A 15,062-nucleotide genomic window follows, 5' to 3' on the forward strand; every position below is an offset into this window, starting at 1 on the left:
GACTTAGTCATAAAAACCGTGTCAACACTGGATAATCAAACTGTGGATAATTAAGCCTGTGTTATCTCTTTGTCACCTGGACAGTATGTCTGTGTTCATCATGTTGAATCAGGTGTAGTTTGTGGCACACATCTGTTCTTAGGCTGTATCTCGTTGCAGTTACTACCCTTTGGTTAATTGCCCCAGAGCATCTGGATCAGCTCCCATGAGCTCTGATACACAGGCATTTTCGGGAACCCAGGAAACTCAAACCCAGTGAAAAAAAAAAAAAAAACAAAAAAACAACCAAACTCATAAACCGTCCGGCTCCCATGCTGTTCTCCAGATAACTCTCTCAAAATGGATGCCAGCACTAACCCTTAGCTCTCATTCCTGGCTTCCAAGAGCTTTTGGAAGCTGAGGGGAAGCACAGAAGGCAATTCTGGCATTATCTGTAGCACTGAAGAGCTTGACTGCTACTGCCTGGTTGTGTAGCTTTACATAGCGCTCCCCCAGAGCATCTGAACAAACACTGTGCTCGAGACTCACCTGGCAAAGGGTTTTCTCCCAGCCTGGACCATGCCTTGCAAGGTAGTTGCCTGGTACACGAAGAGAGCCTGCAGGGACTAATGGACCTACCAAGCTGAGCACTTTGCGACTCTGAGATGCGCATACCTCACCTATTGCAGATCCAGAAAATAAGGCTGCAGAAGAGAGTGGTGATTACTGAGGGGAATGAGGTGCTGTGGGACCGCTGCCAGACCGTTGTGTGTTTGTTAAGGAAGTTCAGAGCAGGTCCAGGGCAATTGGTTTGTTTAGCAGCGTGTAAGGAATGGAAGAAGTTACCTGGCAGAAAGGCAGCTGGGGTTGCTGAAACAAATCTGGGAAAATAATTGGCAGGGTGACAGACCGCTTGATGGAGGTGTAAGCCCTGGGGGCTCATGGCACACACATGCACAGAGGGTAGTCAAATGCAGCATGACAGTTTGCTTTCAGTGCTCAAAGTGTGGAAGAGCCAGACATGTCAAACGTGATCCATTCACGTGTTTCTGTGAGGTAGGTAGTAGGAACAGAGCTGGGGGGAAATAAACTACCAAAGGCACATTGCTGAAGTGCTAAGCCTGAGAAAAGCAGAAAAGCAATAGCTTTGTTTTATTTCCCCCAAAAAAAACTTTTAAAAAAAAAAAAAAAAAGGCAAAGCCCCACAGTCCCCCTTCTAAATGCTCTTCCCAGAGGTCAGCAATCTGAACAGTATCGACAGTTTACCTCTTGCAAATTCAACTCAGCTGTACTAAAACTCTTCTTCGTGAACATGGGTCTCATCAAATCCCTGCAAGAGCAAGTAAACTTGTAATGGATAATGAAAAGTGAGAAAGAACAGATGAGACGTGCTGAAGCCATTTTGTGGCAGCTTTGAAAGTCAGAGCCTACTTGTCCCTGGACAAAATAAGATTAATGAGTTCAAGGTAGTTTGTAAAGAAGGCAGGGTGACAAATAGAATAGACAAAACACAGCATTCGTTTATTGCATCAGGTCTTGTCTTGAAGAAAGTACATTTTGTAGAATGAAGAACGCCTATACCAAATAATGTTTAAAAAAAATTTAGGATACTCTTAAGGCATGCAAAGCTTATACTATCATCAGCTTGCCTAACCCATTCTAGCTCTCTTTTGGTCACGGGCTCACTGCAACGCTGCTAACATGGCAGCCTTGAATGGCTAAGCCAGATTCTCAACAAACAGAAGTCAAAAGATGTCCAGGACAGAGCAAGAATAAAGCAGAGAATGAAAGAACAATCTGAGTGAAATTTCATCATCCAAATATGTGAGGATTTGCTGTGATTTCTAGAGAGGATGGTGTAATTCATTATTTCATTTGATGTCAAGAAGCTCAAATAATAGGCGCGATGAGAAAGGCCATTTCTTTCAGCTCAGTCCTTTTTTCAGCATCCTATTTTTTAGCCCACAAACTGTTTTATTTTAAAAACAATGCAACAGTTGTGATGGGTTGGAGGGCTCATGCACCCATAAGCCGCTGTGCCCGTTGGGACTCTTTCACACATTGTTTCTGCTAATTTCTAGTGTTGTTCTTTTGTCACACTGGGTAATACCAGAAATGCCCTTCCTTCACTCTTTCCTTTTTTCCCTTTTTCCTTCCTCTTCCCCCCTCTTTTCCCCTCTCCTGTCTTTTATCAAAAGCATGAAGCGAAAGCAATTCTGGCAGGCACAACCTGTTATATAGGATTTTATTATTCAAAAGATAAAATTAAAAGCTATCTCAGAAATAACCTCGTCCTTTCCCCACTTGAGACACACCCCAGTTGTTTTAGCTGCGCCTGTAGCGATGCATCGTAGTAGTGATGTCTACTGTAGTGATGTCTACTGCTGTGACCAATGGTAAACACATATCCTCATCAGAGAAAGAGATTATTGTATCACATATATACTTCCCCAAAAAATCTTATTTGAGTTGTAACAGGTGTCATCCAAGGCGGTTTCACTTGTGCTAAACGTGCTCAAAGGCTTTGAATGAGTTGGGTGAGAAAGAGAGACCACACACATCAGTTTGTTGCTCTTCTTTGGCGCTCAAAAAATCCAGAATACATGCACAGAGGAGAAAATTGTAAATATTCAATTAAAAATACACTTTCCAAATTTACATTTAACACTGATTTTTTTATTTTATATTTTTAAGATGCATGTGGAAGTGGTTTTGACACAGGCCAATAGGGATTAAAGGGTTAACTATAGATCATTTATTTGCCTGTAAGACATTTTCTCTTACAGGAATCAATTGCATCCAGGTTCTCTGGATATTTTTACAATGCAATAATTCTTGTAAATTTATTGGCAAATATATCAAGGGGGTTCTAACTGTTATCACAAAGAATACATCAAATTAGCTAAGAACTGCAACCAGATTTTTTTCAAAGAGAAGCAGATGAAAATAATCATTAGTGCATTAATAAAATAGTACTCCGGTGAAAGTCTTAAAAGTAAATTAAATGTAGTTTCTGTTAGTCCTTTAAAGACTTTCTCTGAGCTTCTATACTTTAAGGCGTTAATGATTTGTAAGCATTAGAGAAAACTAAAAAAAAACTAGCGATAGTTTCTATTAGTCCCTTCAAGAATTTACTTTTATGCACGTGGGAAGCACGCAGTGACACAACTTCTAAACAGCAACTCCAAATCTATAGGTTTCTGTAGCTCCTAAAGTGCCACCACATTTCATCCCTGGGACGGAGGAGGTTTCAGTGCCCAAGCTGGACGTCGGAGTTGCCCAACGGTGCACGCAGGTAGCTGGCCCCAGCTGAGATGGGCACTTGAGTGTAATCAAAGAATTTGCAGGTGAAGCAAAGCAGCTCTCTGTTGAAAGCTGTGGAAACCCAACCCCTCTGTGCTGATGGCGAAGCTCCTGAGTCCTTGGATTTTGGAGAAGGAAAGGTGAGTCTAACAAGTAATACAGAGATACCAATTCAGGCATTCTAGATTTATTTGCCAAGAAAGAAAAAAACTTTTTTTTTTTCTTTAGGTCAGCAGACGCAGAAGGCTAGGTTAACTCCTTCTTAAGTTGTCCAACAAAACCAGAAATAGCCAGAAAATAGGAAGCCTGCCCTGCCTGCAGGCTAGTTTCTCACATCATATGCATTCAAGCCCTTTTTGCTGTGCAGCTCGCTGGTGCGAGGCAGGAACTCACCATTGTCGCAAGTTGTTACTGTGCAAACACTTGCACATGGGTAACCACACGTGCTCCACACGGTAAGAGGCTTTCTAATGAAAGTACATTTAAATCACTTCTTGCCTTGGAGTAGGCAATGCAAATAATTCTTCTCTTTGATTGCCTGAGGAGTAGAAGAGGCTTGACACAGCTTTAAAATTAAAACCTCCAAAGCCAGAGATGGTTTTAATCTCTCTTGGTAAAAGCGCTGTGGTTTGAAACTTGAGTTTTCTCTTTATTTAGAAAGGTAGTTTGGATAGCATGCTATGTTTTAACTTGTAAAAATGCCTCAAGTTCAGTTGCTGTGAAGGAAGGCATCCTTGCCTGTGGGTGTGCTGTTGAAATAATGGTGCAGATGTAGTAAAATAGATCACAACAGAAAAAAAAAAAAAAGTAGTTCCAAGAAAGGCCAGTACAAATAGTGTGCTATCTGATAGCACAGAGCATAAAAAACATTAAAACGCTGCAGTGATATCTTTTTGGGGGAAGGTGTTCTTCATTTACATTTTTAAACATGGCACAAAGATGCACCAGGTCCTGTATCCTGGCCTGCCTGTGGTGCCTCAGGGCAGTGCCCTGCCAGGGTTTGAAAGGTGGATTCAGTTCCCACCTGGATTTTTTTCCAAGACCTGGGCAATGAGGAGACTTATACACATGTATAAGTCAGATCATTATGACATGATCGTTTGACTAATCTTGGAGCCTTTTGTAGAAACAGTAGCAGCCATCCACTTGCTGTCTGTTTTAATTTTTTTCTACTTACTTACTCATGATGCTAGAGCACTTGAATTGTTGAAATTGATAGATGTTTTTCTGTTTTAATATGGCATTTCAAACCAGCAGTGTGCAGCTTGCCACAACCCCAAAGCAGACCTCAGCTCATGGGAGGTTTGGGTCTGCTTCCCCTGCTCTGGTTGTCCTCAGGTACTTCCTCTAGGTTCTCTAATGAGTTTTCTCCAGCCATGCAGGCAATGCCCTCACCACTTGGTTTGGTGTGGGATGGATTACTTTTTGACAACTTTCCTGTTCCAGTGTAGTGGAGACCACAGCGGAGGGAAAGGCCATGTTTATGCTGTAAATTCCATTTTGGTTCTACTCCGAGTAAATCTTGGCCTTCATTTTGAAATACTGTGTACTTTTTAGTCAGACTTCCTTTTGTAAAAGGCCATCAAAAGCTGAAAGATTACTGTCCCACAGTACGAGGAGGGATGCTGTTAGTCTGGCCAAGTAGCTATCAAAAATATGCAGGAAATACACCATAAATTCATTTTTCTCCAAATGTTTTCTACAGGCAAGATCCCAGGCTATTAGGTTAACTCCAGGGACTACAAAGACAATAACTTGAAGTCCCAGGACAGTAGCCAGGTTTCATGTGGTCTTCGGGGACAGGAACAAAAAACCCCACCAAAAAGAATAACTTCCCTTTTGCCATTTGAAATGCTGAGCTCCACTGTCAGCTGGATTTCAGAATTTATTAAGAAACAAGAGAGGTGACCTCCTCTATCTGCAAGGTCATTAAATTGATGACCATTAAAAATTGATTCTCATCCAGATCCATTTGTAAAATTAATTTACATATTTTCAAGAATGTAAATTAGTCTGTGGGGACCTAGGCTTGGAGAAAACATTTAAGTTGCAGTATCTGTTTCCATCTTTTCAGTCCTCAAAATGTTAAGACCAGTGAGTATTGAAATGCATTAAAAACTTCAGCCAATCTTCTGACTGAAGTTCAACTCTCTTTCTCAAACGGGAGCTCAACATGGCTTCCGACCTCAAGGACAGGATATATTTTTATCCCACATCATAAAATGATAGAAAACCCTTAAAAGAATCCCCTTTGAACTTTGATTGTCATCATTAAAAATTCATTCCTTTAGGGTATCACCTATCTTCTCTGATAGACTGCAGTAGTCACCCTTTAACTAATTGGATGTTTTTCTGTACGTGCCTTCGTTTTTTTGTCAGGGTGAAATTGTTTCAAGAAGAAAATATGAGGGTGGGAAATGAAAGGCAGACATTTTCCCTGACCCTTTAGACCCTTTAGGTATTTTTTTCCCCAAAATATGAAGCGATATATCTTAGAGAAAACTCAATAGGATTGTGGTTTCACAATAAATTAAAATACTTTATTAATTTAAATTTAAAATGCAAATATTTTGAATACAATTTTCTGTTTCCATTAAATCTAGCTGGTTACCACTTCTAAGACCTTGAATATCCTTGGATAAACTTGCTGGGCGCTTCTCTTCTCTAAGTCTCTTTCGGGCACCAGCATGTGCTCTGAACTGACTGCTTCCCTCTGAAGAATAAAACCATCAATCTCTATTTCCTGCCACTTCAAATTCAAGCCGGATGCTGAAGGACAAAAAATAGCGATTGGCAGAGCTGGGAGAGGGAGCCAGGACTGAGGAGTGCCGGCTCATCCAGCAGAAAAAACTCATGTGAAACAATTCCTGGTCCAAGGAAACCAAACCAAAACTCTCACTATAACATCAATCACTGATAGAAACAAAAGCTGTCGTGCTTCTGAGCATACTCCAGCTTAATGAAGGGACAAGCAACTCGAGAAAAAAATGAGGAACCCCCAACTGTGACAGCACATATGAGCAACATCTCTTCATGAGGGAAATAAAGTACTGAATTAAAATTTATGGCTTCCCAGTAGCATTACATACCCTGGGAACAGTGAATATTTTGTTCCTTCCCCAAATGACAAGTGTTAAGATCATAAAATCAAACTCAACTGGAGTAGCAAATTGATTCTAGACTATCTGGTTCTTCCAGGCTGTGTCACGCAGAGCAGAGTCAGTGGTTGGTTGCCTAGGGTTGCAAAATATTAGGAATAACACAGTATTTAGTGACTGTTCATTGCAAGCATACCTCTGAGAGGGGAGGTGTGTTCATGTGTTACTGTGCTTAGCGCAGCAGAAACCCTAGAATGGAGTCAGTCCTGAATGTTGCATTTCTAGCCAACTTTCCAACAGCAATGAACTAATAGCATTTCCAAAGGTTAAGATTTCTGTAACTTTGCCAAATGGTAGGGTCATGCCCTGTTTTTCTGCTAATACAATTTTCTTCCCTCATTTTTTTTTTCTCATGACCTTTTCCCCACTATTTGCCACCATTCATTTTGGCCCTTTCCTGTATTGCTACAGACCTTTAACATATTGTGGAAAATATCAGCTTTGTATTTGTGTTTTGCTCAGTCTGCAAGTAACTGCTGTAACAAATGTGCCTAAGCCTCAGCTGCTAATCATGCAACAAACAAGGTTGCCTCTTAACTTCAGATGTGTGCAAGGTTATTCATGTCTCATGTGTCTTGAAGGCTTAAGTCTGGCTTTCATGGAATATTAGCTTGTCAATAGTAAGCACATAAGCAAGTGGAGACACTGCCCTGGCGTTCACCCTTACAATTTGTTGACACATCCCCCTGCCCCACCTTTTATTTTATGAGACAACGCTATGTTCTTCCTAGAAGAGAGTGTTCCTAGAAACCTTGACTCTTGATAAGGAGATCATCAACACTTTCACTAAACTACAATTACTAGATACAGGCGTTCCTGCCCTTTGCTCTGGCCACCTGGTTGTGGCCAAAGACATGATAATGACCTGGTTGCATTACTGATGATAGCCGATGTTGCCTGTCTTTTGTAAATTTGGTAATTCACTGCTGGAAGATATCCAGCACATGGTTCTCAGCCCCAGAAACTCTTCTCACTGCATCTGAAACTTTCTTAACATTTTTTTTTTCTACACAAATGTGGTCTTTTAATCTTCCCCTTGGAGTTGCATGCTATTCGTGGTGCAGCCGATGAGCCACAGTGATGTCTCAGAGGCCCTGCAAGAGATTAGGGTTTCTGTGCCATCTCCTGGCTCAACAAAGCCACTTAGTGGCACATAGTGCAGTGTGGAGAAATCAGGTATTTAATAAAATGAGATACTACACTTGATCTGAGCCAAAAGAGGGTAAGAGACACAAGTAAGAGATGATCCCTGTACAAAGATGCCACTCTTCTGTGTAAATCCCTCTGAAGAGCAATAGTGGCCAGCATTTATTGGGTCCTTGTGTTGTTTATTGGAACCTGTTATTCCCTACTTCCCAGAAATAAGCCTTCAAAATTATAATTCCACTGTGACTATGTTGTCTGACTCGAAGTCCAACTTGCTTCCATTTTCCTTGGGAGCACAGTGCATGTTGTGCAGCCCAACAGAACCTGCAGATAGCACTTGCAGAAGAACTTGCTCAGGGAGCAGGAGCTGGCCCACACGCTTCAGCCAAGTCCCCATCCACCCCAAACGGATGGACAAACGTGCTGTGGGGAGACTTACCGCACTACTATACCATTTTGAACTCGGCAGGAGCTCTCCCAGCGCATAGGATTTGTCCTTTCCAGCCCTTTGGCTTCCTCGGGCCATTTCTGGAGACAGCAGTTCTGCATGTGGCTGTTTGCTCCACATAAATGCTCCAGGTGCAGGTTTAATGAGTTCGCGAGACAATAACACCCTACTGCACATGCTCATTAGGCTATTTCCAAATCCTTGTAACTGTCAAGTCAACAACAAAAATGTCCTCTGGGACCCAGCCCCGTGCTGCACTCCACGAATGTATTTCCATGGCAAGTGTCACTGCCTGAGATTGCCTTTTGCTTTGAAGTCTTGCTTGAAGCATGGGGGAAGGCAGGGAGAAGGTCTTAGTATATTTTTATAATGAGGAAAGGATTTTTTTTTTCACTTCCCGCTCACTCAGTAATGGCTGAACTTTGCTTCCTTTCTTCTTGTTAAGGAAAGGTGCCAAAATAAACAAAGCCACAGAGTTGCAAGCAGCCGCAACGCCTGGAGATCTGGAATCAAGAGGTGGCAGTTTCATAAAGTTTGGGACTGAAAGCAAGGTTGTGATCAAAGCCATTTTACCACGTCGACCTCTGTTCTCACCCTGGTTTTTCATGGAAGGCATTGCCTAAATAACTGACAAGAAGCCAACATGAGGAGAAGCAACTGAAGGAGAAAGACGTGTTGGGAGAAAAGGTGCATTTCAGATATCGGGCGCTTCCTGCGAGGCGTGATGAGGTGAGCTCCAGGAGCCCTTCTGCTGCACAGAAGAAACTTGGAGGCCTCAGAGGCGTGGAATGCTCCAGGGAAGACAAGGCAATGAAGTGCAGGAGAGGAGAAGGAGCTGGGAGCGCTGCCGCGTGGTCATCCACAGGGGTGGAAGGATGAGGGAAGAGCAAGGCAAGAGCAAACCGAGAGGCTGAGGGCGGTGGGGTGAGCTCACGGGGCACCTTGTGTGAGGAGGGGCTTTGAGATAGCTGGGCGGAGGGTACCCCTGAGGGCTCGGGAGCGTGTCTCTCAAGGACGTGAGGCTGCACAGGGATGAGATGAAGCAGGTCCCTGCCCACCTCTCCCCGGACCATCCTGGCTCGCTAGTGGCCCTGCGTGCACGGCCCACCTACTGCTCCCCAGCACTTCAGCTGCGCGCCCTTGGCGCCTCACTGGGGCCAAATGTTTTTCAACTGCTTTTCAAACTCAGGCTTGGGACCTGTATTTTAGCTGTAAGATAAACATTTTGAAAGCTGTCTTCTTTCTCACAATGAAGGCATGAGGTGTTTTTAATTATCTTAGGGAAGCTTTCCTTGGCCAGGCCGATTTGTTCACTGTTTCTCTTGTATAGTCGGTCTGTTTGTCTTGTAGAGCTGGCCTATAAACCAGCTATGAGGAGTTTATTGTATAACATTATCAAGAAAATAATCTTTGAGAAAACATGAAATCACTTGTTACAACCCTTTTTTTCCTTTGCAAATAATTTCATGGGAGCCAAATGAACTCCACAGCTGACCACCCAAACCCGCTGGAGAATGCTTACTCCAAATACAAATTAAAGCATGTTTTAGTACAAAAATATTTTAAGTGATGGTTTGGGCAGGAAAAAGTTCTTACTACAGGGAGATGGATAGCAGCACTGGTAAGGGAGAAGGATGAATTCTCTTTTTTTTTTTTCAGAATTATATTTTTTTGAGTCATCGATGCATGATCTGAGCAGAGACAAGCAAGACCTGCTCTTTACCAGATTTGTGTCTGTTTTGCGCGTGCACATACACACACTTATATAGAGAAAGTGATGGGGAGAGAGAACAGCAGTGATTATTACACCTACTGGTTTTATTATTGGTTTTGCTGTTCAGACTCCTAAACTGTGTGGGTGTTGATGGTTGACTTTCGAAGAGACTTAATGAAGGTTACCATTGGAAATTTTGACATTCATGATGATAAATGCTTTATTCGCCTAGAGGAATTCAGTTATCTTAAACACATAGCTGACTATAACAAAAATTGCATTTTCCCCTTTTATTCTTTGGCATACTTTTGTGTTATCCCTTTTCAGAGCTACTGCCAGTATTTTTCAGATGACTGTAATTTTATTGCTTTCTTACTGACAAGGGGAAAAGAGTTATCTTTCTTAAGTGCTTCTCAAAAGGAACAGAAGAGCAAGACCATTGTAGGTGCCGAAAGGAGACTCCTCAATATTTACATTTTTTTACTATTCAGGAAAAGGAAATTTGTCAGGGTTGGAGGAGTACTGATACTAGTCAGACTACCCTTTTATGTCTCTTCCGTGAGGCACCTCTCACTCAGTCACTAAGAAAATATTCCCAGACTCTCAAAAGGCCGCTGGAAAAAAAAAAAAAAAAAAAAGAAACCAACCAACCAAAAACATTAGAAAGCCTGGCACTTTTCAGGGGTCCATATTTTTTGATGCCCACCTACCTTTCTTTCTTGGGATGCTCTTACACTGCTGATTGCTAATGCAACTTTTCAGAGAAACTATACTCCCTCCCACTCCTTGCATGGCCTGATCAACAATGAACTGAAGTCAGCCTGAGAGCACAAAGCATTGAATGTATCAGCTCTGATTCTGTACTCTATTTCATACTTGCAGCCCAGAAGGCCAACTGCATCCTGGGCTGCACCAAAAGCAGTGTGGCCAGCGGGGCGAGGGAGGTGATTGTCCCCCTCTGCTCTTCTCTCGTGAGATCCCACCTGGAGCCCTGCGTTCAGCTCTGGGGCCCCCAGCACAAGGACATGAACCTGTTAGAGTGAGTCCAGAGGAGGCCATAAAGAGACTCAGAGGGCTGGAGCACCTCTCGTATGAACACAGGCTGAGGGAGTTGGGGTTGTTCAGTCCGGAGAAGAGAAGGCTCTGAGGAGACCTTACAGTGGCCTTCCAGTACCTAAAGGGGTCCTACAGGAAAGCTGGGGAGGGACTCTTTGGCAGGGGGTGTAGTGACAGGACAAGGGGGAATGTCTTTAAACTAAAAGAGGGTAGGTTTAGATTAGATATTAGGAAGAAATCTTCACTCAGAGGGTGGTGAAGCAGTGGCACAGGTTGCCCAGAAGCCGTGGATGCCCCATCCCTGGAGGTGCTCAAGGCCAGGTTAGATGGGGCCCTGGGCAACCTGGTCTGGTGGGAGGTGTCCCTGCCCAAGGCAGGGGGATTGGAACTGGATTGTCTTTAAGGTCCCTTCCAACCCAAACCATTCTGTGATTCTATGATTCATGGGAACACCCAGAAGATCTTCCATCTCAGGCCTTCCACTAATGCTTGCAGAACAGCATGGGTTACATTTGCATTGGGATTTAAATATTCCCTTCACTCTGACAACAATTAGAGCACTATTTTCTGTTTAGCTGTAAATTAGAGCTGTGAATAACAATGGAGAGGTCTAACCACCCCCCTGTTCTCTGAGCAATCCCTCATGAACTCGGCAGCTTTTGGGAACAATGCAGTTCTGCTCTGAGATTTTATTTTGCACAAGTGTCCTTGGGATAGTATTTCTCAACCTGTGCTCTGGGGACCATTCGTGGCCTGAAAGGCTTCAGAAAATGGCTTGTGAGATCACTCTAAAACAAAGCAACTCTCCCCACTACCTCACCCACCCCTAAAATGCCCAAACCCACACTGTGTGACAACACATGTTGTCACAACATTCAAAGGGTGGCCTAATTTTTAGTTGATTATTCATGAGGACCACTGCATTAAGACTGCTGAGGCAGCCTGCAGCTTAGTCCTTCAAAAAGTCTGGGGATCTTTGGATTAAAAGGCATGGAGAAAAACTACTTTGAAGAAGCATGTCTACTATTTTATTTGCTTGGGAAGACTCAAAATAAATGCTTCATACATTGTCTGGGCTCTTTGGAATACATCAGGCTTCCATCTTCCACCAGGTACTTAATTCTCATGAATGAAGCATACTAGATGTGACAGTGCTGTAGTGAAAAACAGCAGTTTTATATGATTTTGCTCCACTCCTGGACACCATCTCCAATGCTGCTGGAGTCTTTACTACCGCTGTTGCAGTAGGCTGGGTTGGCTCTTCCAGTATAAACATTGCTCCTGGAATACCTCAGCTACTGTACAGCCTGGGCTCAAGGGCAAGTCTTTTCCCTTCCTCACAGCTCTGCTATACGGAGAGGAAATGCTTTCTGGTATGCGCAGAGGTTCACATTGCAGCTTTACAGCTGCAAGAAGCCAAGGCCGAGTGTAGCAGCTACATCGGATTATGGAGCATAAGACTTCCACAGCAGAGTCACCAGTTTGGCTGGAAGCTGTGATTCCAGACACATTTGTACGGTAGATCTAAACCTATTTAATCCAGGATCCATGCTGCCTTTTATCTCAGTGAATTGTTTGTGCTGTGGTCACACCCGTGGGCCCTACCCAGCCACCGCCAGGCACCCAACGCACAGGCCATGAGCGGAGGGACCCGAAAGGATGCAGGGGAGCCTCTACACAGGAGGTGCACAACACAAATGTGTGCTGAGGGGTCAAACTGGTGTCCTGGCTGCTCACCACTCTGGTGCTTTTGCATTTGCTGGGATCACAGGAATGGCCCAAAGTCCTGCTGTGAAAGGCAAACAGAGGGACTGCAGAGCCAACAGGAGTGGTCGCTCCAGAGAGGAGATGAGGTTCCTACCAGCCTTGTACCTGCCAACATGTGCTGAAGCACAGTGACAAGCTTTCTGCAGAGCAGAAACTCTTCCTATCACATTTCACCACATTCTTGTAGGTTTCTGTTTAGATCATCTCAAACAAAGCTTTACTGCAGCGTGTTGCACCAGTTACCTGACTTCATCCAGCCCCAACTGCAGCCTGGCCCTGCTTGTGGCTTGCTGTGCTTAAAGCCACCACTTAGCTTTATTGATTAACATAGGCTTGAGTTCTTGCCAGCCAGACTTAATACATACTTTAGCTATGATTTTGTTTTAGCCAATGGTTAATGATGACACATTTTAAAGCTGTGATTTTTTTTTTTTTTACATTAGAAGGATTACTTATGCATAGCAAATAAGTATTTTTTTTTCTACTCCTGGTGATATTTACTGCATGTTGCACAACTTCTGGCTCTAAGGAAGAAATAAGAAAGGTGTGCTCTGAGCACAAAGTGGCACGACACGTTGCACGCCCATGAGCACGTGATAAGGCCGGTATCTCTGAGTTATTAATCTGGCCAAATGCTACATAAGTAGCATTGAGACTAATCCAGAAATGCTTTTTCCTCCGAATGATCCTATTTCAAGAAGGGAAATGTCCTGATCTTAGGCACAGCTGGCTTTGTTCTCTGTTGTAAGATCATGTTTTGAGCTGATCATAAAACTCTGCCAAATTTTTACCTTCTGACCTGAAATTTTTCAAATGAGGTGAAAGCAGCTGCTGGTGGTTATTTATAATCAGTCAGTTTAACAGTACAGTTTAACTTCTTTAGAGAAAAAATGTAGTGAAAACTGTATATTTTTAACAAAACAACAGCACTGCATCTCTGTTCTTTTTAATGTAGGAGGAAAGACGCATTTTCATTTCCATGCAAGAGCGAGGCATCTTCATTTTGGAGCAGGAGGATGCCGTGAAGTCCTCACCCTGTCGGGGACTCCTCAGACCGAGGTGGAGAAGCCACAAGCCTTTCCAGGGACGTTAGCGTTTGGCCACCTCGGTCTCCAGAGGAGTTACCCACCAGGTTTGGGGTTGCTTCTCTTCACATGTCTCTGACACTTACTGCCACCACAACCGAGAAGATTTGACCTGTTGTGTCAGTGACCCTGTCCCAGCAAGGGGAACCCAGGCAGGCCCAAGAAAACTCTCAGCTGCTACATGAAGTGCCACCACAGCACCTTCTGGATGCAGCAGCAGGGGCACAGCCCAGCAGGAGTCCTTGCCCCCAGCTGCCCAGTGCTTCCAGTTTATGAAGACATGGCTAGCAGTCTCCAGCTCAGATTGGGATAGCATTTCAGCTCAGACTTCTAAGTTTCATATCAAAGTTTTGACCACTAAGAGGTTCTCTGGAGCAGAGCGTACCCTGACCTCGCTTAGGACGTGTTTTTAAGCACCGTGTCCTTTGAAGCCTTGCCCATCACTGAGGCCCAGGGCTGAAGGGCACCTTCCCAATGCAGCTGGTGGATAGGGCGACATGAAAGGTCCCTAACCTGCTCCAGGCAGCAGTGGTTATGCCAATGTGAGGATGCTCAGAGCCTGCTGTGTAATATTTGGCTGCAGTCTGGCCATCGTGATGGCAAGCAGCTGGGGGAAATGCCATTTTTTACTCAGCACAGCCCTTGCAGGATTACAGCTTGCCTGTGCTGCGTCTAGGTAAAGCATCTGTTAAGTCTGGGATACTTCTGGGATTCCTGTGAGGACTCCTTTCACATGAGAGGGCTTCATGTAAGGCTCAGCTGAGCTCAGTGTCTGCAGCATCAGGCCCTGAACAGGGGATGGGGGGCCGATGGTCCTTGGCCAGGTGTCCCAAGACTTCTCTCTCCACTTTTCCTTCAGTTCCAAAAGTGCTCTTTTTGGGCTCCCAAATAAAGACTTTGCTGACCACAGCTGAAGAACAAGGGAACATGATAAATAGGAAAGTAAGAGCCTATTTATCTCTGGCGCAGCCTGCCCTTTTCTAGTCTGGATGGAAAAGAAGACTAAAGTCCACGGAGCCCTTCAGCGAACAACAACCGGCATGACAACAAATGCAGCAAAAGGGAATGCCAAGGTTGTCATCCCCCATCAGCGGTTTGGATGGATTTCACCCTGGGAGAAGCTTTCAGGAGGCTCGAGGCGGAATCTTGCGCAGGAAACAGGTGGTTTGCTTTACCGAGAGGCATGCGTAATGGTCAGGGAGCTGCGCCGCGCCGCGCCAAGCTACAGCAGATGGGCTGCAGCTCGCTCTGCTCTGCTGAAGGATATTTTTCATGTTATGTGTGGAAAAGAGCAGTAACCCTTGTTTGTTATATGAGGCCTTGTAGGACTTTGTTTGGAAAAAAGCCATTTTGAAGATAAAAAAAGCCATTAAAAATGTGAGTCACTATAATCACATTAAAAGTGC

The sequence above is a fragment of the Cygnus olor genome, chromosome 2 (assembly GCF_009769625.2).
Source record: "Cygnus olor isolate bCygOlo1 chromosome 2, bCygOlo1.pri.v2, whole genome shotgun sequence".
In the NCBI taxonomy this organism is placed as follows: domain Eukaryota; kingdom Metazoa; phylum Chordata; class Aves; order Anseriformes; family Anatidae; genus Cygnus; species Cygnus olor.